General features: G+C 35.8%; 1 protein-coding gene across 1 annotated transcript in view; it reads right to left on the bottom strand.

Moving 5' to 3' along the window:
• Sol1 (CUB domain-containing protein Sol1) overlaps positions 1–25152 on the bottom strand; it is a 276393-nt gene that overhangs the window by 82066 nt on the left and 169175 nt on the right. The window lies entirely within an intron of this gene.

Genomic DNA, 25152 nt, shown 5'->3' with positions numbered 1-25152 from the left:
ACTTATCAAGTTTCAAAACTGGCGAGGTACTACTTTTTTAGTTAAAACTGCTACCACGTCTTTTAGACAATATAACATTATAGTTAATCATTCAAAGTTGAAGAAGGAGACCAACGAATACGTAGGATTGAGAATTTGAACACTTCAAATAGATAGAGGCTTCACCAAGTCGTGTTGCGAGTCAGCGACTAGCAGAATGATCTACCTACATGAACGAACACGTTATAAACGTCTTAAATTACTATTAAATCATTGCTGTTTACTCGTGCATTAGCAAACTATTGTATCGAAACCGAGCTAATCTGTCTCGTTAAATTTTACTCGTAGCAATAGTTGACAGTACCATTGTGAAGTTTGTTGTTACTTTACATATCATATCGCAACTTTAAATTGAAGCATGTCGAGTCATCCACGTGCAAAACATTTGATTAAACAAGAATTGAGTTGCCAAATCTCTTTGTGCCAAGTTTGATACATTCGCTGCGACATTGTTGCAAATCTGCAACATTGCTGTAGTTTCTAGAAAACCTCATCCTCTATCTTACCTCAGGAATACTGAGATTACTGAGTGAGTCCATTTATTCCCAAATGATGTTAAAAAAGAAATCGGATCAGAACAAGTATCAAAGAACAGTCTTTCGTTGTTTGTTTGTTGTGACGATTTTATCTATTTGTAATTACAGCCTAATTCAAAGTTATGTTTTTTACTTAAAAAATGATAGCTAACCTTTTACCTACTTTAAATTACAAGGAAAATCACCTACATTTCTACAAAACACGCCCAACACAAGAGAATCTAAAATATTGAGAATATCAAGCACAAGAATATTACTATACCTAAGAACACTTAAATTGAAAGCCTTTAGAAGTGCTTTTGTGATGTTTAGTGCCTACTTACTGTCAGTCAATAAGCCTTCTACCTTCAGAAAGGCTAGAACTGTAACAAAAACTTGTCTTACATAAGCACGGATCAGACTTCGATCGGTTGTTAGCTCTTGAATATTAATAAGGGATCCAGTTTCGTAGAACACCGCAGACAAAAAGATACTGTAATGGGTTTTAGACTAGAACAACAGCTAAAACTTATGTAGGGTAGGAACTATGCCAGAAACTTGGAGGAAGGATTAATTTTCATCCAAAAACTGAATTAATGAACGAATAAATCTTAAATATGGCTAAAACTAAGAAACTTTTTGTACTTCTATCCAGTTGTAAAATGAAATGAAATTTTTTATTCAACGATACCAAACAACTTAAAGAAAATGCCTTTTAAGTATTGAGTTCATTGGGTAAAGACCATAAGTAAATATTAATTGCAACTTTTGTATTATGCAAATTCTTGTCTATAGAAAAGAGTTGATCTAATTATGGTGAAATCGCAAACTTTTAACGATATTAATAAAACTGAGTCCAATTAACAACTTTTTGCACAAAGTGTACTACGTGCTGTAAATTGAAAGAGTGTAAAATGAAAAGCAAGAATACACTTCATAAGAGAGCTCTTTGGGGAGTTTCAACTATGCAATTTTCAATCATTCAATTCATTTTTGTTTTAGAAAAACATACCTACAATGTTGTTGTTTTGAACAAGCGTACAAAATACACTTTTTTCTCGTTTTGTGCGAATATCCAGCTACATAATATAGAGTTACGAGGACTGTACCTACAATAACACAATATCCTGACTATTGGCGGTCGCCCAACAGCATACCGTTTGTAGGAGACGATAGTTTGCGCTTGATGCATATTAATGTTTCGTCGCAAACCAGTCCATACCGTTCGTGTAGCGATGCCCGATTGAATGTGTTACACGGTTTGTGTACAAAAGTACACGGAATACTAATTGGGTGACGTGGATACGTGTCACATACGAGACACATAGGCATAATACATAATCCTAAAATAGGTACCTATTAACGTCTATGTTCAATAGTTATTTATTCTAAAGCAACAAATTGATCGAAAAATCGTGCCATTTGTTGAATGTGCTTTAAAAATTATCGTTTTTGTTTTGTATCGCAATAAAATATAACGTCAAATGTCTTTATGGAGTTGACTAAGTTTTAATAGCAGAGTTTGTAGCTGGCTTTGGTTTAAAATAAGACCAGTAAACTGGCACACCGCGGGATTTAAGAACTTTCAGCATTCGACGACACTAGACTAGTTGTTAGAGTGGCGACGAACGACGCTTCTGGGAAATCTGCTCGCTTAGGGTGGGTTCTTGCACACGAGCTAAGCGTAAGGCGTGAGCTAGAGCAGAGCGGAAATAAAGGACCTTATTACAAAAAGTTAAGCGCACGTTGAACATTGACTTTTACTGACGACGTTTAATTTCATACTATTAAATTACAATTTAACAAGTGTTCAACAGGTGTTTATCTTTTTGTAATAATCCCCAAAAGGTTGTGTTGTGTAAGGACGAGAGCATTACCTATACGGTATACGGTGGCATATTATGTATCTTAGTACTGACTACTGATGACTAGATAATGAGTTATTTTGCAAAAACGTGTATTTAAAGCGAGAGCTTATAATGATGAACAATTCGAGAAACAAAAGTCACAGTTAGCTAATTATGAAAATATTTGACATGCCCCCATGTTGTTGGAAAGTTCAGTTCAGTATCAAACTTAATTTGAGCTCTGCACTCAGCTCCGCTTGCACATAAACGTGGGTTTATAAGCGACTGCGGATTTTACCGTCCGTTGGCTAGTGACAGTTTGTGTAACATTTGCCAGAGTCTAAGATGTAGGATACATTAATGAAATCTTCTAGCTTGAATCCACACTATATGGGCAGTAAAGAATACTGCCAAAAGAAGTAATGCCATTATGTAAGAAGTAGGTAGGTATGCTATCGACATATTGCATCATCATCAGAATAAAAAGTAATATCCACTCGTAGACCAACAAAGGGTCATAACGTTATTACTAACAGTCGTTCTCTATTTTTTCATTCCCCTCGACATTAGCGGATATAACATGGAATCAGGCTATTTTGGAATCCTTGAGATGCCGTAATAACCCCTCATAATGCGCTCCCAAATAATTGGAAGAAAGCTAGCCAGAATGATAATGAACAGTTTAATAACGGGGCGTATTCCACGTTTTAGGGATGGGAAAGATTTTGAGATTTCCATTTGGGATCCAGGAAATTGCCAGGGCTAATGCGATGAGGTTAAAAATAAATAGCATTATGGAACTGGGAACGTCCATCCATCTTGCTTAGAAGCTTACGCTGAAGCGTTTTAGTTTTTGTGAAAAGATTGAAAAGTTTTAGGTACCAACTAATGGATTGGGGGGTAACTTCGTCGTAAGCATCGTGATAATTTACGCTTACGTGAACGTACAGACGATAGTACATCAAGCTAGGTGGTATCTTATATCATTGTGATAAGTTCTATTTTGCCACAAGAATGTACAAATACAAAAAAGAAACACAACGTAATCAAAATATGTACTCATTATCCACTGCGGTATCAGTACTCAACGTTCGAATAATCTTTAGTACTACGTAAGCAATGTAAAATGTTTACATTATGACGTCGCTGCTGTCATCATTGTTGCCGCGAGCAATGTGTTCTGTTTTAGGGCATATTGCTGCGACACCGGCCCCGCCCTCTTTTCACATCACCTTTTAGTTTCTGTGATCTGTGTGCCTACCATGAGTTTACGTTAGGTGTGCTCGCTAGCGACTACGTAAAAAAATGACATTTAGATGTATGACATATTGTGCAGCGCCCCTTTCAAGAAATAAAATCTTCATAGAATTTTTTGACGTATTCGCTAGCGAGCTCACCTAACGTAAACTCATGGTAGGCACACTGTGCGTATCCTTATGTGCTGTTGTATACCTATAGATTCAAAAAGTATTGAAATACAGTTGTAAACTAACCTTTGTTCTAGCGTCGATTTCATTTTGTCCCAGAAATACTTTATCGTGTATCCCTCGGGAGCTGTATAAATTACAGGAAACCTTTGGCAATTTGGGAATTGTAGCTCTCAATCAATAAAAGTATAATATTTAATTTCGCTTTAAGCATTATAAACAAACGTTTTAGGTCAGATGTGATACTTTACAGAAAATAATTTTAATACTTGCTTGTTTAAGTACTATGCTAAGAACTGCAACATCATGACGTCAGTGTTTGATTCAGTTCTTTATCAATTAAAATATTGACCCGTAGCTGTAGTTGTAAATTATCTTGTGCATTGTACACAAGTCATTAAGTCCTCGTATTTCTACGACTCGACTCGGAGTTGTGTCTTCTAGTGGCATGCCAAAATTTAGCTTGGTCTACGGGTCTAAATCGCTGGAATGAGTTTTTCACCACCCACCTTCAATGTTTGTATTAATAGTTAAATTAAACACCAAATCAACAAAAATCTACTCTAAAATCTGAGAGTGGACCCAGTTACTGGAAGAAAAAAATATTTAAAACCACCAAGCTAAAAGTGGGCCAAGTCACTGGAAGACTTTATAATTCTAAAATACCATACGTACCAAAGAATCATATCAAATAACGGCTGGCCAAGATAAAAATATAGGAATTTGATTGATCTGCAATCGGCTCATCCCCGGGGATCGGCTTCATCAATCACACGTCCGTCCGTCTCTGAACATGACACGTCTCCGAATGACAGCTGTTTTTATTCCACTGTCCAATGCTTAATGGAGTAACGTGAAGTTTCTTTCATCATATAACCCTTTTGTAGCTGGGAATAATCACATAGATATTATTATTTCTTACTCCGCGTACCGGAAAACGCAGCGTGAGACGTCCACCTACAACGTAGACCGACGACATCACGAAGGTAGTAGGGAAGCGCTGGACGCACGCCACTACCAATCGATCAACATGAAAACCATTGGGGGAGGCCTATGTTCAGCAGTAGACGTCCTATGGCTGAAATGATGATGATGATGATTTCTTGCTTAAATTCTATTCTAATCCAGAAATATTTTATTCTTTAACGACTGCACATGCTGATAGAGTCCAAGCGTGGACTTAACAATCATCTCTAGGTTACTTTTTGACTACTACTACTACTTACCTATAGATCACGACACATCATCATCGTTACATTCCCTCTAATATGGTCGAGTGAAGCGATGGCTGGTTCACTCGTCATGTCTGTGAACAGGTGCTGCTTTCGGGGACTGGTCAATCCAAGTTATTCAAATTTATGTATGCGAGTCATTTATACTAGTACCTTAATATGTAAGTCTAGATATTAGCATGTCACTACCTTTTTTAATATACCAAGCAATCTTGTATACCCATTCTTATGATACACCATACAAGAATGCATGGTAAATTCAGTGACCTGCTCCTGAATCGAATGTACCCACTACTACTATTTCTATTTATTTATATTAACCGGCAGACAGTGGTGACTGAGTTTGTTGCGGCGCTTCTTCTCAGCACTTGCCAAATGTTGGTCTCAAAGCGCTGGTAGGGTAAAAAGATTATGAGACATGTAGAGGCTCCTTAAGAGGAAAAGGACGATTTGTAAGAACTATTTATTAGTCTATATATACTATATAACAAATAAAGAAATTTTGACTTTGACTTTGACTTTGACATCAAGGTAAAATTGTGACACTTGTACTTAGTTATAGAAAGGTGATTTTTGAACAATGTGTATAGTCTTATGTGCTGCCGACTGTAATTGAGAACTGAAAGTTGATAATTCGTATAACCGAAAATCTTATTCTCTTGCTCAGTGTACATAGTCAGAAGTTATACTAGCAAATACGAGTAAATACCTTCCATGATACATTGCTCTAAACATCCGTGCACTGCGTCATTATGACTTATTTAATTATATCACTCTGCGAGTTGGTTGCCCTCATTAATTAACTCTGGCAGCTGCGTTTACTGACCTATCTCAATCTTGATATCTTATTTATGTGTATCTTGCATTTTAACCGAAATAAATGTTATTTATACATCAAATAACTCGTAAAATTTCTGATATCCCACTGTAATTCATTTACCCAGGGTAATATCTATTAGCTTATGATTACCTTTTTCAGTACTTCGCCAGAAATATTTTTCATTTAGATTTTTTTGGCCAATCCAATCCAAAAATTAATAAAAATTACTTTTGAGAATAAACCAAACAAAATATTTTGTTAGGTTTGCCGAAGTTGCCTTTGAGCTTTTACCCGCAAACTGAACATCACAATTTTTCTACAAAATTCTTATTGAAAATGTCTTACAGCGTATGAAACTCTACTTTCAAGGGAAATTGTTGAGGGATACTCTCAGAAACAGAGCCTGTATTGTTTTATTGACTCTGACAAGTGTTTGTAAAGCTTTGTAGAAGCTTCGAGTGCTTTGTTCCGAAGCATAACAGTGCCCGTTCCACGAATCTGTGCGTTGTAACGTAGGCAATGTTACCGCCACACAGTAATTGCACAATTGTGTGTAATTTCTGCGAAATAAGCCTATATTTTAATGGCGTTTAATTGGATGAAGTGGCTGTTAACATGTGGGTTTGAAGGGCAATTATGAAAACATGTCTAATAATCCGGGCCATTTCAAGGCTAGAGTGAATTTATAGACACTTACAGGGCAGATATAAGTACCATCCTAGACTGAATCTCACTTAACACCAGGTGCGATTGCAGTAAAATTTTCATATGTACACTTTAACGTGACTCACACTGTATTTGAGATTTTCGTGGATAAAAATACAACATAGAGAAAAGACCGAGTTATAAATCACACACCTTTATTATCTCTGATAGTGCCAATTCCTCAGGCAGGATGTTGAAAATAATAAGGAATAGATGACATTGCACAATGTTTAGATAATTTCGTAAAAAACGAACAAAGTGAGTCCACTGCCCGTGAAATTGGACATTTTAATAGGGTTTTAGTACTTTGACGTAATATTCAAAGTACTTAGCATAAAATTTCCGAGAACCTATCTTATTGAAGCGATGAATTGTCGCCCTCAATACTCGGAAATCTATCGATGTTAATTGTGTCTGTTCGTGAAACAAAGTCATTATTTGCAAATACAAAGTAAATTAGTACTTACACGTTCCATAGTAAAGGGCGGTGGGCGAGATTCTTTTGTAGGGCAGATAAGTGACTTGACAGCGGGTATTGTTACACGCTGTCCCTGGCCGGTCACACACTGAACGAGCCATTGTTACGCGCATAATATTTTTAATGTCAATGGTTTGTTATGTTGGTAGGTAAGGTAAATAAATAAGCACACATAACTTTTAAATTGAACGCGTACCTTACCACTTTTCTATCAATATTAATAGTAAGTTTGGAGTAAGAACTCCAACGCCTGCTTTTACAGTCTTCAGTACCTCAGATTTTAAAAGACTTTTGGTGCAAAATTAAAACGATTTAAGGTTTAGATTATTTGGTCAAAATCATTTCTTTCTTTTCTGGTACTAATAAACCTACTAACCAAAGTGAGTAACTTTTAATAAGCTGGTTCACTTATCGTTAAAAATTCCGGGTAAAAATTGTGTCTGAATATTATTTTTGCTGTATACTAAGTAAGCGGAATCACAGGAGTTACTACAAACACAATACCTGATCAAATACAGGAAGGAAGCGAGCAATAAATTCTATTACATAGAAAGTCAGAATCCCGTTCCCGGTTTAGTTTATACCAATTCAAACGTTCACAGTTTGCTTTATTTATACACGTAGCTTAGTAATTAAGAATATTTTAATGTGTAAAATAACTAATTTTTAGTTCAATTGCTAAGCGGCTAGTTAAATATTTACGCTGTATTAAAATTCAAACGTATAAAATAATTAAACCACTCAAATTTTATACTTAATGAATTCCAAGGTATCTTTTATTACAAGCCTCTAAAACACGTCTAATATTCTACTTATTATTAAATGGTATCCAACAAAACAAAACCGACTTATTTAATCAAGCTTCGAAAGGACCGGTTAATTCCATGTAATTACAATCTGAAAGAGGTTGATTCCCGAGATAAATTGCCTGTTAGGCTCATACAAAATGCAAGGACAACCGGTGATGGGGAAAATAAGAAACAGGAATTTGGGTTACTGCTCAGATTACAGTCGGTTGCGTCTCTAACGCCACAGTAAAAAAAAATAGTACTACATCTTGTTTTATCTATTGAAGAAGCGATAACTGCGGTTTACGGGACTATTCCCACCTCTCGTTCCCACCACTGCAACTCCTGTATAGCCAGGATCTACAGCTTGACCGCCATAAAAACCCAACCAATGAAGGTCAAGTTTGTCCCGGGGGAAAGTTAAACTGTCATTGGACCCGCAACGAAATTAAATCAGAAGAACATAGAAGGAGTTCGAAATTAAGGTTAACTATAATTATAACTGTGGCTTGGCAAGAGTTTAGCAAATGTAAGAAGAAGAGAAGAGAGAGGAAGCCCTGCTGCTAGGTTGAATTGGAAGGTCACTTGTGAAACGTTGCTGGCAAAAATTGGATGTCACAAGCCAAAGACAGGGTAAAAAGGCGCTTATTAGCTCTCCTAATGTCCTAACAGTGGATTGCTATAGATTATAGATTGATGAGAAAATATCTGTATACAAGAGAAATAGCTTCATTCTTGCTCAAATGTGTCAATTTTGAACGACACATTTGAGCAAGAATGAAGCTATTTCTCTTTAGAATCTCATAGAATTTTGCTTTGGGGCAGATCAGTGAGCGGTGTTTCAAGCGTGTACTCGTATCAGTCCCTTGTGAAAAAATGCAATTAGTATTTTTTGTGTTTTCAGTGCCGGTGATTTTGCGCAGTCGCAGGATTTAGTTGAAGTAAAGTTTAAAAATATATTACTACTTTCATTTTACTATGCCACAACTGAGGATGGCTGTAGGAGATTGTTGACACTCGTACAGTTTCGGTAAATATGAGTTACAAGTTGCGGTAAACATAGTTATTTGCCAAGTCAGTATAAACAAGGACATTTATTGAAGGTACATCACATGCAAACAGCCATATTTTTAATTATAGAAGAACTTTTGGCTTAAACTACGGAGAAGAGTTAATTCTTCTATGAATGTTATTTACATATAATGAGGGTGCGTAAGTCACTGCACTATGCACTAATAGTCAAATTAGTTGTAAAAATATTTAGTCAGATTAAGGTAAATTTTAACTTTCAACTTCGCTAAAATGCCATGCAGTTTCCCTTTTCTATTCCCTCTAAAATGGCCGCGTTATTTGCCCGCACGGATACAAAATTTACGATTACCACAGTAATAGTGAATGGTAAATCAAGAGCTAGTTCCGCTCTCTGGTCGCCTGCAGCGTGAATTAAACAGTCATTCGATTGGCCAATACTTGTATTACTTACCAAACTTTACCGACATTAGAAGCACTTTCGGCATCAATTATATAGGTACCGACATGTTAAGAATCGCTTTAAAAAGTGTCAAATAATCAGTGAAGAGAAAATATATGATTAGCGATCCGATTTTCTTGATAATGTAATGAAAGATTGGTTAGGTTTCAGGAATCCTACTGGTACAGAGATGTAATTAAATCATTAGGTTCGTTTCAGCTCAATGACGTCCACTGCTGGACAAAAGTTTCCCTCAAGGTTTTCACAATGAACGGTCCTGCGCTGCCAGAATCCAGGTTATTCCCGCGACCTTTACTAGATCGTCGGTCCACCTAGTAGGCCTGCCCACGCTACGTCTTCCAGCCCGTGGTCGCCACTCGAGAACTTTTCTGCCCCAACGGCCATCGTATCTACGAGCTATGTGCCCCGCCAACTGCCACTTGATTTTAGCTATGTCGGTATCTAAGGTATTTCTCCTGCTCAGATGTTAATGCTGAATAAAACATATCCAACTCTTGCCCGTAGGCCTGACTGTTATTATCAGGAACTAGAGGTGGCTCTGAAGTGTTCAGGCTTTTCTCTCGCAACTGTGATAGGATAGGAGTGTGAATATTAATGTGGGCATGTGATACCCATAATGAGGATAGTCGATTGACAGGAAAATACGAGTAGCATTCAGCTGCTGGCGGATGTTTCGGAAATGAAACTGTGTATCAGCAGCGGAATGGCGCCGGTTAATTTAATGCTGCAGTATCTTGAAATTAACTCCATGAGGTCAAGAGTAGATTTAATTTCAATCAAGTAGTTTTTTTCTGGCATTATAAGTCTTTGTTGTGTTTGGAGGCAAGATAGCCAGCTGTGGTGGGCGAAGCTCGCTTTCATAGATTCCTTTCTTAATAGAAATGCCGGCCAAGAGTGGTAAAAATATCAACTTGCTCTTCTACTGATTCATTTCTGGTAAAAAATATCGCCCAAGTGAAAGTCGTACTCGAGCACTGAGGCATACATATCGTTATTTGAGATTAATGACCCCTCTTTCTTCCTAATTTAAAAAAAAATAGAAGTGGCTACCCTACAAAAAGGTACAGCAAGCGACGAACAGCGAAGTGCCATGTAATATTACTTATAGGTTGAAAAAATATTACCGCTAACATTCCTAAAGAAAAAATAACTGTACCAACGACAGAATATTAGAAAGAGAAGAAAATTTTTTTCGTTCAGCCAATCATTTAGATGACATTCACTGCTAGATTAAGGCCTCCTACAAGGAATTCCATAACGACCAGGCTTGCGCCAGCTATGTATTTCTATGTATCAGGTACTTCCCGCGATCTTTACCAGATCGTTTAAAATCAGAATAATAGCGTAGTACATGAAGTTTTTTTACCAAAATGGCAACCACTCAGCATGTGGTATTCTGTTACAGGTTTAAAACCACTCGAAAGCTTTAAGTTCCGCATTATTCCGCAAAGTTCGAGGCCACTTCTCCGTCTTTCGACTAACACTTTAAAGTTATCTATGGTCACTTGAAATACAACTGTAGAGTTTCTAGGAACATTGTGTTACTTAAGTCTTATAGCTGGAGTACTATGATCTTAGACTTGGTGGACTGTTCGATGTTGGATAGCGATGCTTAGACCAATGAAATCCATCCTGACCATTTTTTTTTTACCCAGGAAAATGGCCTATCCATACCTACCGCCGGGGGACGGCAGGTTATGTGGGGCTCGAACCCACTAAAAACCTGGGGTGTTCCCTCTGCCGCATAGTGGTCGGCGCCTTGGGTACTAGAAACGACCAAGGCGCCTTCCGCGGACGTCCCGCCCTACACGGCGGGACCCAACACGCCCCCACCCCTAGTGGGGGGCAATCCATTCTGACCATGTCTTCAGAGTTTGTTACTCTGAAATAAGTATTTTACTATTAAAAAAAAAGATTAATTAGCAATCTGTATTGCACAAATTACTAATAGTCCCGTTAGCCCCTCAAGTAAAGCTAAATAAGCTTGTGTTACGAGTGGGCTCACCACAATAGTCGAGCTGCGGTGGGATTCGAACCCACGTTCCTCGGATCTCGAGTCGGCCACTCCGACCCCTTCACCGTTGGGCTATCGTGGCTATTAATAATATAAATAATAATAATAAATATCCTTAGACATTTTACACTACGCTTCTAGTCCCAAACTAAGCAAAGCTTGTACTATGTACTTGTACTATAAAATCTTACCGTTTTCCATAGCGCTTAATAATATCAAGGCTGGGTCTTACTTTAACTAAGATAACAAGGGTTAAAAACCTATAAAATACCGGTTATTGTTAAAGTTACTGTTAAAGTTAGGTGGTGCAACAAAAGCACATCTTCGCCATCACTATTTAGTATTTCCTTAAGGCTCCATCCCGATGTGATCGTGATTTAACTGAAGAGAAGGTATACTAGGTAATAGACGTGTTGACACCACCAATCAATTGACGTACTTTTTAAAACTGTCAAAACGAAACTCTCCCATAGATTTTGTATGGCACTACAAGCAAGTGACGTCACTATTTTGTCAACTCAAATAGTAAAAAAAATACTTTTTTCAATGCGACCAAAAATAGTAATTTACAGGTAATTTCAAATTAATTAAGTTTTTAAGACCAAAACGAAGTTGTGATTGTGATTTCGAATTACTGGGGAATGGTGTCAAATTGTCTATTGGTGTAGTAGGTATGGAAAGGCGATAGTAAACATTAAATCAGTCGTATGTTTGATCAACATCGCACAGTTGTGATGCTGCATATTAATGGCTAGCGCTTTACACAGGGTTTAGATACGAGTAGATACTACAAATACCTGAGTGCAGACGCAAATAAGACTGTTGGATTTGGGAGTTACAACGACGTATTGTTGTCTATGCTAAGATAGGTTACTGCTTACTGCATATTGCAGCAAATAAGAGTAAAGAAACTTGCTACCCTATTCAAATACATTTAAAATTAATTTATTCACAGAAATACACGTCCAATAGATGTTTGTAAATAATCAATTTCGTTACAGTGTATCTTGCCATGGCATGTGAAAGTAAAGAATATACATAGGAGAACATGTCAAAATATTAATAATCATAAGAAAAGTCATTTGATAAAATCATAACAATGTCAACAATACATATCACAATTATTTAATTCTAAAAAAACTCATTTACAGAGTAAAAACATTTGTCGAGCAGCCACTTGTGCAATAAATTTCTAAATTCGGGCATTGGAGCTACCTGTATATAAGCTGGCAGTTTATTGGAAACTCTTATAGCCATACAAAATACATTTCTTTTTTAATAACGTTAAATTGATTTTGGGCAAATATAATCTGTTCTTGTGGACAAGACAAAGTATGAATATTTTGACTGGAGACAGGAGTTGCATCAGTGGGAACGAGAGGTGGGAATAGTACTGTTATAGACAAAGTATTATTTGTAACAGTTTTAATTCCGATATCGCTTTAGAGAGAAAATTAAAAGTGTCACGTTCCTATATTACTTTATCTAGGCACTATAATAATATTATTCTGTAAACATAGAGGTAGTTATTCATTTTCGCTGTAGTTCTAATCCGACCGACAAGGTGGACGGTGGAGCGACGACCTAACAAAGGTAGCAGGAAGGCGCTTGGACGCAGGCCGCCACCAACCGGTCATTATGGAAGTCATTGGGGGATGCCTATGTTCAGCAGGGACGTCATATGGCTGAAATGATAATGATGATGAATACATACATGAATAGATAACGATTCACAAGTATATAAATGCAATATTAACCAGCTTTCCTATTTTAAACAACTGTAAGCTCAAGATCTACAAAAGGGGGCATAAAAACCGTAGAAAACTGGAAAACGCCGACGGCATTTGTTACGTTGGCCGTCTTTTCCTTCGGATACAGTGAAGTTTGTTATAAATTCAAAGTTTCTTATTGTATTAGTGGTCAGCCGATATGGAGGGAACAGCGGGGTTTTGCTTATCGCCTGAACTTTAACTTTTTCCTTGAGGGCATGTTTTCCTTTATGAAAATACTTTATTATGAAATAGAATGTACAGAGTAAATTAGAATTATGTGTAAGACTAGCTTTTGCCCGCGGCTTCGCCCGCGTGAAATTTAGTTTGTCACAGATCGTCATAAATTATAGCCTAACCTATATGTTAATCAGGGTTACAAACAATAATACGGTAAAGTTTCATTAAAAATCCGTTCAGTAGTTTTTGCGTGAAAGAGTATCAAACATCCAGACATCCAAACATTCGCATTTATAATATTAGTAGGAAGTAGGATTAAACTACTTAACTCGTTACCTACTTTTACGTTAGGGAAATAATAAATGTTAATATCAATTAATTACTTAGCTTAAACACCACACTTTTAAGACTGAGCTAAATACCGCTTCACATAAATATTTCTTAGTTATAAAGCTACGAATGTGATAGGTAGGTACTTTTAATTGACACACAATGAAAACAAAATTTTGTACAAAATAAAGACGTGATATTCTTTTTTTATTCGACTCGGGAGAGCTAAAAAGAGCTATTCTCGTTAGCAACATCAACGGAAAATTTTCCACGAGTTACGACTAATATGAGGTATTTTATTATTATTTTTACAAAACGTTCAAGGTTTTTGTCTTGGCCCATCTCGAGGGTCTGAAGAAAAGATGGATGTGACAGGATGTACTTCAGGATAATGAAAACGGAATTCCTTCATTAACGCAGAGGATCTTGGCTGCGGCCGCACAGCCTTTATGCGGAGCTCCAACTTAAATCACTTAGAATATACGTAAAGTTTTATTGTCGTTCCGCTTAACAAAGGATTTTCCTACATATTCATCTCAACTTTTTTGACGAGAGATTTTTTCGTTTCAGCGAGGCTGAAAATGTTTGTAAGGGACAGGGAAAACTCTGGTTTTTATGCGGGGAAAAATTGAAATTATATTTCTGTTAAAATATTTTTAGTTAATGTGACCTAGCATAGTATTAATAGAAGACTAAATACCAAACTCACCAACCCGCCGACATGAGTCGTCGACTTTTGACATGTTGTCTGAGCTGTCGGCGGACATGGTGTGTAGAATCCTTTAGACCAGTGGTTCTTAACCTTTAAGTCATGAGGGACCATTTAACAAATTTCTTTATTGTCAGGGACCACCTCATAATAGACTTACTAATCATTATTGTGAAATGTGGCAAACATTTTGGCATGGAATAGGATATAGAAGCTGTTCAGCGGGTTAGGTGTCTAATAGTAACAAATAAACGTAAGCATCAATTAAAGAAGATTGGTCGAGTTTTGGGACCAAGCTATAAGTAGGTCAAGTCACTGGAAGACTCTTAGGTGAGTGACATTATTACTAATTATGGTCTCTACTACTTCTCAAGTGTGAGTTTGACTTTCAATCAGCGAGATAAATCAAGCATTCAGCAGGCTACATTGGTTCCACACTTTCAAAGTTGATATCAAGTTTTCATTCTTGCCGCATGGATTCAATTCCGAATTGGCAAACTGGAGTGTAACCCAACTTCGATAGAACTCGGTTTATGTGCGAAACTATTAATCTCGCCTGCATAAAGCTCAGACGAAACGTTAAGTCCCGGATCCATAACTAAATTGAGACTGAACTTGCAGATATTGAGTTGGAAAAGTTGCTCCAATAGATATTTGTTACAATATTTAGTTTTGAACAACACTTTGTAGTTGGCTCTGGTGTTTTCGTTAGAAATCATTGCTGTGGGACATTAATGTTGTGGGTCTGGATTTATTAGTACTTAGTTATTGTTTCTTATCCGGATACATTAAATTAAATAATGCCAATTCTTGCTACCTTTCGAAAAATATCAGAACCCACATGAAGTCCTTTGCCCTATATCTGTTTAAAAAATCAAAGAGATTTATATTTTTATTTATCCTCACTGAAACATTCAATAAACATAACGCAGTAAGGTTATTATATTTCTAAGAATTTCTTTTACACGAGTACCTTCGGCATTCGGTCTGCCAAGAATATATTTTACCAGCCATTTCAGAGGAAAATTGTAGCTAGCTTTGAAACCTAAGACCTACAAAAATCATTTGATCGTGATCCTTATCAGGACTTCAAATGTATAAATATTTACCAAATCATGCGTTATTCAGGCCAAAGATAAACTAAAATGCCTACCGTGGAAAATATCAAAGCCTTTAGATCGTTCAGATATCGAAAAATAATTTCTGTTTACCCGCGAAATCCTTTTAAGTCTAATAGAACGGCTGAGATTCAGCTTATCCTTTGTTACTGGCGTGGCTTTGGTTTGATTTAGTGGCTTGTCGCAGTTTTTTTCCGTCTCCTTTGGATCTTTGTGGACGTAGTTTGTTTTCTTTAGTTTGTATTTAAGTTTTCCTTTATTCATCGCCAAAATCTTTTTAAACCACATTATAGCTTGGTAATCTGTTATTTGTCTCTTTTACCAGCATTCTCCGTAAAAAATCTTAGATTAAATAAATGAAAGCAAAAATCAAATGTCTACATTTAGTCACGGTCTCCAGTTTGTCTTCAAAGAGTAAATATTTGGAGCAAAAGCAAGCACTGTAATAATTTTATTTCCTTAACTTCCCACTTTTCCTTATTTAATTACATTTTTCTTCTTCAAAGCTCACTTTGACGAAATGGCGGATTAAAAGTCTTCATTTTGGAATGGGATTTAACCACGCAATGGTTTAATGAGGTTAATAATCCCCATGTTGTGATGATTAGCCAGAAAATATTTCAACACTCACTTTTCACATCAGGAGGGTCTACAAATTACTTTTTCATCAGATACAAAAAGATCCATTTACCACTCAAATTAGTTCCGCGAGGAAATCATTAATATTAATCAGTTTGAAAGGCACGCGGCACCTATAGGTGGATTTGAAATCAACAGGAGCACCTCCGCGTTAGCACTTGGTAGTGTGGCAGCCAAGTTCTACAAATGGCTGAGTTCTTTTTGAAAAACACCTTTAACTACCACAACATTTTAGATGTATTTGTAATGTATCGCTATTTTAGATAAATTTTCGTTTTATTATAGCTAAAATGAAACTACATAAAGCAATCTATACTCGTAGCTAGAACGATATTTTAATACAGAATTTTAATTTTATAAAGTAGGTAGGTATGTTTATTTTCTCAAACATAAATTGGTTGATACAAAATCGTACGTAGATTTATAAATCCTGATGTAGGTTTCCTCTACCTACTCTATCGTCATATATTTTTTCAGATTTAAAAACTCGTAATTTTACAAAGTTTGTGCTCACTTTCAAAATGTCAGTTATCTTTTTATTTTTATTTCCATATTAATGTCCTGATTTATTGTTTCTTTTTTGTGTGCCAAATAAATCATTCTTTCTTTCTTTCTTTCTTTCTTTAGTTTTACTGCAATTACTTCCGTCATTTAATTCGGTCTTCCTTATCTTTTGCAAACTGAAATCTCTAAATGAACCGTGGTACATTCATAACGTCCAAATGGCCGGACCTAAATCACTAGCAAAGAATTCCTCAGAGATAAATCTTTGGTCGCCTGCGCACTGTATTTATAGTTGTGCTAATTTTCATATGTTGGAGATTAAATCATGATAATTTATACTTTCATATTTATGATGACGGTGATAAACACGTTTAGCTTGAAGTCAAAACGTTTGAGAACGGATTAGCAAATAATACTGGAAAGTAATCCATTCAGTATTTCAAGGGAAATATATTACTTAATAATGGCAAAATGTCATAATTTATATATTGATAGTTATAACTCATGGAACAGTGGTCGCATGAGACCGCAGTAACAAATTGATTTCTATTGTCTCGATTCGATGGTACTGAAGGGCTACTATTATGCAACTTTGTTTGATTTTAACTAAGCCTCTATTTTGGTTTTATTTCAGACTTTATAGGTTGACTGACTTAAAAAAAAGGCATTGTATAATTTGAAGCCTACTTAACNTACATAATATTCTTTTACAAGTGACACGTGAGAAAATCTACACATAATTACCGTTCCAGCTTAAAACGATAACCCATATAATATTCCGGTCGTAAGCATAATGTCTATTCAGACGACAGAGACTATCTAGCGATATTCAAATTCAAACTGTGCCGCTGGGAACCAGGTAATAACTGGATCTAGGTAATAACTGGATGCTGGAATTCAACACTAAAGCGGTCATACGTCATCCGACGTCGCTATCACAGTTCCGCTACGCCTAGTACCTGCGGAATTCTGGGACCAGTTGGATTTGGCAGAGTTAAATTCCCATTTTCACCCTTATGATAATCGGCGATAATGGCTTTTATGGTTTAACAGATTTTTTATGTTAAAAGTTAGTGTAGTAAGAGCACGTTCTCACGGTAATTCAATTTTTCATGATCCAGTTATGCAATATCCCGCAAAACTGGACTGTCGCAAAACGCATCTTCAAACACCTAAGTGATTTGAAATTCGGATTAGAAATTGGGATTGGTTTTTGCGGGACATTGCAGACGGGATGTTCGAGTGAATGTTCTTATTAAAACACGTATACTAATAAACGGGATCCTGATAAAAACAGGATGTGTCCGTAGGGCCAGTCCTTATTAAAGGTTAGTAAAAGTACCGTTTCTAGCTTTGCGAAAATGAACTAAATTGGCATTTAGTATATATTCTTAGTTCTCCATTTAGATTTAGTAGACCGATATTCTCATTTTCACTTGTGTTTTCACTTTAAGATAATAATATTTGACAAAAGGCTTTTATGGTATAACAGTTTTTTTAATAATAAAGGTTAGTGTAATAAAAGCACTGTTTCTAGCTTTGATAAAATGGACCTAATTGGCATTTGGTATTGAAACATAGGCTTAGTTGTGATGCGAGCGAAACTGCAATTTGTTTCTAGTTTCAATTTTTGGATGAACTGGGTATTCGCATGAGAGTAAAAAATACTGACAGCAATTTTTGTAGCCAAATGGATATAGGATTTTAATAGGTAGAAATATTTAGAAGGCGCTCTTATTTTTTATTTCTTGTTAAATAAATAAATCCAAAAAATTTAATAAATTCAGTTCCTTGTTGTCTTAATTTTAAACTATTTTTGACATTCATCCTACAATCATGGAATTTAAGTCAATAATGTGTTGTTCAGATCTATGCTGTAGTTTGAATAAAGTTTTGGGCGTTAGTTCATGTATTTTATTTATTTATATTAGGAAGACCAGGGAGGATTCCGTCAACTGGGACCGCAATTAACTGGGACCGCGGTCCCAGTCGCCGGATGCGAAAAAATTAAATAATTTTCTTCCGGCGACTGGGACCACTCATGGATTTTAGTACTGTACCGATTTTGGATTGAATAATATTTTCTTTTAAGTTATCTATGAGTGGTCCCAGTCAGTCGCCGGAAGAAAATTTTTTTTTATGGATCCGGCGACTGGGACCGCGGTCCTAGTTCATTGCGGTCCCAGTCGCCGGAAGCCTCGACCAGGGTTTACATAATTGATTACTTTACAATTAATAACACTTGATAACCACTTATACTTTTATATTATAGTATTAAATTTCTAGCAGAAGATAATTCTATCAACTGACAGTAGGTATCTGAAACCAGATTCAGATTAACGCAGCATGTCATTTGTAATAAGACAAACACTAACTACATCATCAATAGTCTAATTACGGTGACGTGACGTGTTCCCAGAAGTTCACAGAAATCAGATTATTCCTAACAACATACTAAGAGGATTCGGTGGTAGGTATAGAGTGTCATAAAATAGCTACATTTTACATAAAGTTACTTGTTAAATTCTGAAGTGTTTTTTTTTTTTTTTTTTTTTTATGTGATAGGAGGCAAACGAGCAAACGGATCACCTGATGGTAAGTGATTACCGTCGCCCATAGACACCCGTTTGTATGTTTGGGTTTGAGATTTAACTCTAAATGCAAACAATGATTTATGATATAATTTCCCTTTCAATATGAAAGTACCGTTTGGCGAGGGTTTGATGTTAATAACAATTAAACATTAATATACCATAAATTAAGTTGCCACGAAAAAGCAATATTTCTCCTGAATCTCCATCCATCCTTTTGCAGGGAGTTACTTTTAAATATTTATTGATTTATTTCGTAATTAATGAACAAAACACAATCACTCCAATCACAGAACACTAAGATAAAATCGTGGTTTGCTACACCTAAATGCGATATTCTAGTTGCTTTGTTATCTCAACACGTCAATACAATACAGAGGGAACTCACCGATCACCTTACCGTAACCAAACTACCATCAAAACACGCAAAATCCCCGCATACCAAGTTGTAAATCTATCAAGCGCTCAGCTAGACTCGGACGCTATCCATTTGGTCGAGCTCCAAAGGCATTCGTCAAATTACTGCCAGTGCTATCCTATTGTCTTCTCTTGTAAGTCGATAGATAGGAAATAGCATAGTGATGTTTCTATACGTAATAATGTTATGGGGTTTGAAACGATCGATGTAATATGCCTTGTCAGAGACATAAGAAAATATATTAGGTAGTAGATACATTACTTCGTCAAGATAGGTCTTTATACATTACATAAATTGTTATGATATTTCTACGTTTCTTTAATCTTACGTATCTTTAATTTCAAGAGATACCTAATGATTAGATTGGCATTTTTTACACAAGGAGTAATTGATGAACAAGTAAGTCAACATAAGATACGTAGTATTATAGTGCCACCTAGATCTTAACACCAGAAGTTTTGCCTGCACTGGTTTTAAAGAGAGTCTTATAAAGTTATAAGAACCAATATTCGAAAGGAAACTAATGTTAAGATATTTGACTTACCAAGAATAGAATAAAACAAATAAGACGTCGATCCAAATCTTTTCCGAAGCAATCACATCGAAGCACAAATTCTCCGCGTTCCCGCGCCGAGTTGTGAATCTATCAAGTGCTCAGTTTTAAGGTCATAGCACACTTATCAACTCGGAAACGGATTGTAACCGTGTCAACTCGAGACGGTCAGTATTTGTATCAAACTTCGTACTGCAACGCACACTTATCCGCACCGTGACAATGATCCTGGCCTTTTCAAGGCGAGAGTGAATAAGCACTTAAACAGGGCAGATACCATTCTAGACTTCTTCTCCCTTAAAATCAGGTGCAATTGCGGTCAAATACCTGCCTTGCTTTTCATAAAAAAAGATACGGTGTTGATCCCTTTCCGGGTTGATAAGTGTGGTTTTACCTTTAGGACGCAGGCGCTATCCATTTGGTCGAGCTCCAAGAGCATTCGTCAAATTAGTGCCAGCACTATCGTCCTACCGATTGGAACAGAAACTACCTCTTCACTAAGTCTGTCGTATTCTAAAGTGGCACAGTTCATTTCAGAAGTTGGCTTAAACAATCTTTGATCTAAACTGACACAGTTCATTTTAGAACTTGGCTTAACTTTTACTTTGTAAAGTTTTCATTATTATATCGTAGTACATACACAACATATACCTACTCATTGTGGTATTACTGGCATAGCATAGCAGCAACAATGGTTATCAAAATGTTATTTAATATTTCACGGATTTAGTACAATATCTAAACACTATTAACATATTAAAAGCTTTTAGGAACATCCTTATAGATGAGTTTTGGAAATTAAGTTGTTATTACAAAAGTTAAGTTTTGTAGTATTATGAATAGTAACATAGATAAGTACATAATTTATTTACTACAAGTGGTCGCTACAGTAACACAAAAAAGACAACTTTTAGCGTCATCATCATCATCATTTCAGCCATAGGACGTCCACTGCTTAACTTTTAGTGTAGTTAAAAACTCCAAATTGACATTCAATAATCGTTTTCTAACAGCGAATAATAGTAGTAGGTATTATAACTAATTAATATTTAAACAAAAGTCTATGAAAGTTTCCCTACTGAATAAATTGGCAGTCCAAAGTACTTATGTTTGGTCTGTCTTCGCTATTCACTCTTTAGAAATTTTGAATATTATTTTACCTAGCGCTTTGCACTTTTGTCCCCTTTATACAAAGGTTCTCGTTTTAAGTTTAAATAAGGTAAGCTGTATAGTTTCATTGAAGCTTTGTTCCCAAAGAAAGACGTTATAAATCACCTGCCTAAGGACTTATAATTTTAATTTAAGTTTTGACCAGTTCATGATGAAATAACATTGTAACAATAGAGACGTATTCGACTTTGAGCACCTATTTGAATTGCGATAAATTGAAAGAAAATTAATGAATCGAATAAAAAACAATTTTAAATTGTTCACTCATGAAAATGAGCTTTTCGTACGTTAAAATTTAAGCATAATTTTACAAAGAAAAAAGTTTCATCCTTTAAAAACCGTCAAGGCATAAATTCGGTTGCTTTGTGTTTAGAATACGCATGGAAAGTTCTCGTATATTTTAGGCGGTCACTAATTTACATCCAGTGTCAATGATAGTGATGACAAACAACTATTCAACTGAATAAAATTGCACAAAAAAAAAGTGATTCGTGTATATTACCTACGTAAACAAAAAATTACAGTGTACACATGATCAATCTCTATCAGACGCATAGAAATTACATGTTTCTGAACGATATTTGATAGCAATAACATGTTTTACGTAATACAGTCACGGGAAGAATGCGGGAATACCAGCTCGCGTCAATGGGCGAGGGAGGAATGCAGTCGAGTGCAACGCTTGCAAATGCTTCGGATTTTTATTCCTTTGCGTGGAAAATTCACGTTAAGACGAGAAACGATTCTATAAAATGCTGAGTTTGCTTTTTGCGAGTTAAATAACAACACGTTTTGGAGCCAATGGTAAAAGCTCTGAATTGGCATTTTGAATGAGCAATAACGAACAATTACGAACCATTCCCTCATGGTACGTGGACTCACGTGGTTCTACGTGTTTTAGATATTGCTGAATGAGAATTCTGAATGTCAATTACCTAAATACAAATATAGCTAACAAGGAAAACCTATTAGCTATATCAAAGCAATATAAATCCCATATTATACTATCCCACCTAAGTCATTGAATATGGATTGATCGAATAAATTCACTCCAATCGGATATTCCCAAGAACTGTCAAGGCACCGCAAAAGGCACCCCTATAAATAGAGGGAAATATGACTCAGCCCCACAATAAAGTTCCATATTACGGATGGATATTATGGGCTATTGAAATCAATGAGATCTTTATTGAAAGTTCAGTAAATTGGGGACCCTTTTTGGGGGTTCACTGGCCGATCGGGGCACAGATAGATAGCAGACATGCTTTATGGTCAATGGTGTTGAATGTTTTGGTCCAGCGTTCTATAAGAAAAGGAAAAACTGTGCTTGTTGGCTATTTGACACTGGAGGTAGGCATACATTTTTGGTTTTAGAACACATAAAATAAAAGTGTATCTTTCTTTACTTAATTGAATATCAAAGAGTTAACGACTGCGATTTCTATGTAGACATTAAATGGCCAAAAATTGAAGAGCTGGTGATGCCGCTTGCAAAAGTTAGTTCTGACTAAACATCAAAACATGAGATGTGATATTTATATGTAACGTTTGCACGTATGAAGGAAAAATATTGCAGAGATCAAAAAGAGAATTCTATTTGATGTACCAAGAAATTGGCCATTAATGTCAACCCCCATAATGAAAGACACAATAATATCGATACTACCGAGCAAAAAGCATTTCGAGAAACAAACGAAACATGGGAAAAATAAGAAAAATAAATCACAGACAAGAAAACTAATATATCCCGTAGATTTTACTCAGGAATGTTAGTAGATTTTCTTTACATACAGGGTGGAATTTTGTAATACCACCTGAAGAAAGTATTCTTAATACTGTAGATAGAAAATTTTACTCAAAGGAAACATGCCTTAATTTAGGAAAAGAAATAGAACTGCATTCAAATATTTCTAAAACTTTGCTTGCTACACCCAGGAATCAAACCAACTAAAATCTGTTAAAAATTACACCTTGTATTTTTATTGCATCGATCGTTAGGGTTATGTATAAGAATGAAATCTCTCTAGCAAACTTGATAAATCAAATGAAAGGAAAACCATGAATTCTTAAATTGTTTTAATTATTTACAGAAAATTGTATGGTATGGTGGTGAATTTTCGAAAATTTTAGAAAATCTTTGAATGAAGTTCTATTTCTTTTTCTAAATTAAGGAATGTTTTCTTTGAGTAAAATTTTCTATCTACAGTATTGAAAGTACTTTCCCTCCAGGTGGCATTGCAAAATTCCACCCTGTATAGAAATACCGAAAAATATTACGGCATAGACGAATCGGGGGCGGGCCGGCGATAAATACGAAATTCGGGAAATCGGGTGGGATTAATTTTCAGATGTGAATTTGTTATGGGCACACAGTTATTTGCGGTTAACCTTTGCTGATAAATATTATGCTTTACAGGTGAGAGGGTCGTATAAGGAAATTTTCTGTAATATGCGTACTACCTGCATAGATAAAAATGAAAAAAGCTTAGGTGTCAGGGAATAACTATTATATGTGTAGTGTTGTTCAACCACTATATTGTAACGGACAAAAATTTTATCGAATGAACTAGATATCTTTGTTAAGACATCACACAAAAAGATTTTAAAGATGGAGGAGACCTTTTATGCCAGATCAAAATCACTGCTGGTAAATTAAAACTCTGGTTCCAATTCAGTAGATATTTTATGGAATTATATTTTAGAATTATAATATTTTATGTGACATCGTTGTGGAAATCATTGGCGGAGGCCTTTGTTCAGCATGGACATCATTAAAATTTGGCTAAAATGAATTTGACATCAAATTATCACAATCCCTAACTAATAAAAGTTACATAAGCGTTGAATTCGACGTTAGTTCATTTTTTTTTATTTATTGTTCACAAAAGGATACACATCAAATATAAAGATACACTTGCCAAACTGCATTACAGTTTGTCGGCAATAGTTCTCGTCCTTAGTTTTTTCGGGCTCAGTTGCACCAGCCTACTTCAACCGTTACCATAGCAGTAACTGGGTGTTTTTTGTATGGAATTTAATAGATTTTTAAAGATTATTAAAGTTACAGCAAGATGGCGCCACCCAGCCCGAGCATTCATTGTGTTTCCTGCTAATTGCTACACTATACTATATCTACTCATGCAATACTTAAAAAAAAATTACAACCACTACAACAATCAATACAGTTCTTGACAGTCAGAGCGACATTTATAATCTAGTGTTCAGTTTATGTGTAATTTTTTATTAGTTAGATGGTAAAAATATTACCAAAACAGGCCAACACTCATGAGTCTCATGACAAAGCATCACTAAACGAAACAATCACAAATGTATACCTACTGGTAGTGTGCAAACGCAAAATAGAACTGCAAAGAATTGCCAATACATCCGGCAGTTTGTTGCGGGCAAACGATTAAATGAAAACCCGACGGATAAATTCGATTTGAATTTGATAAATCTTTGTTTTCCTCGAATATTTATCGCCAGTTGCAGTTAGTTTTACACGAGAATTCAATATGGTGTTGAGAGGAAAGTTTACAACGTGATTTGTTGCTTTTCTCAGATTTGTGCTCGCTTAAAGAAAACTATACACATTATATTTCAGAACCTACGAATTGAATTCTACAATAGTTTACCAAAAATCTACAACTATACTATGAGACAGACAGAACAGAATGATCTGATAGATAAAAGCATTTAGAACTAAGAAATAAGTTGCCTTTATAACAGTTACATACCTACCCCAAAATTCCTTTTTTTACCATTAATAACTACCACTGCTTCGGGACAAATATGTGGGTGCATCCATTTAATC

The sequence above is a fragment of the Ostrinia furnacalis genome, unplaced genomic scaffold (genome assembly GCF_004193835.3).
Source record: "Ostrinia furnacalis isolate ACB-3 unplaced genomic scaffold, ASM419383v2 OfSCF2419, whole genome shotgun sequence".
Taxonomy (NCBI): Eukaryota; Metazoa; Arthropoda; class Insecta; order Lepidoptera; family Crambidae; genus Ostrinia; species Ostrinia furnacalis.
This window is presented reverse-complemented; position numbering and strand designations above follow the sequence as displayed.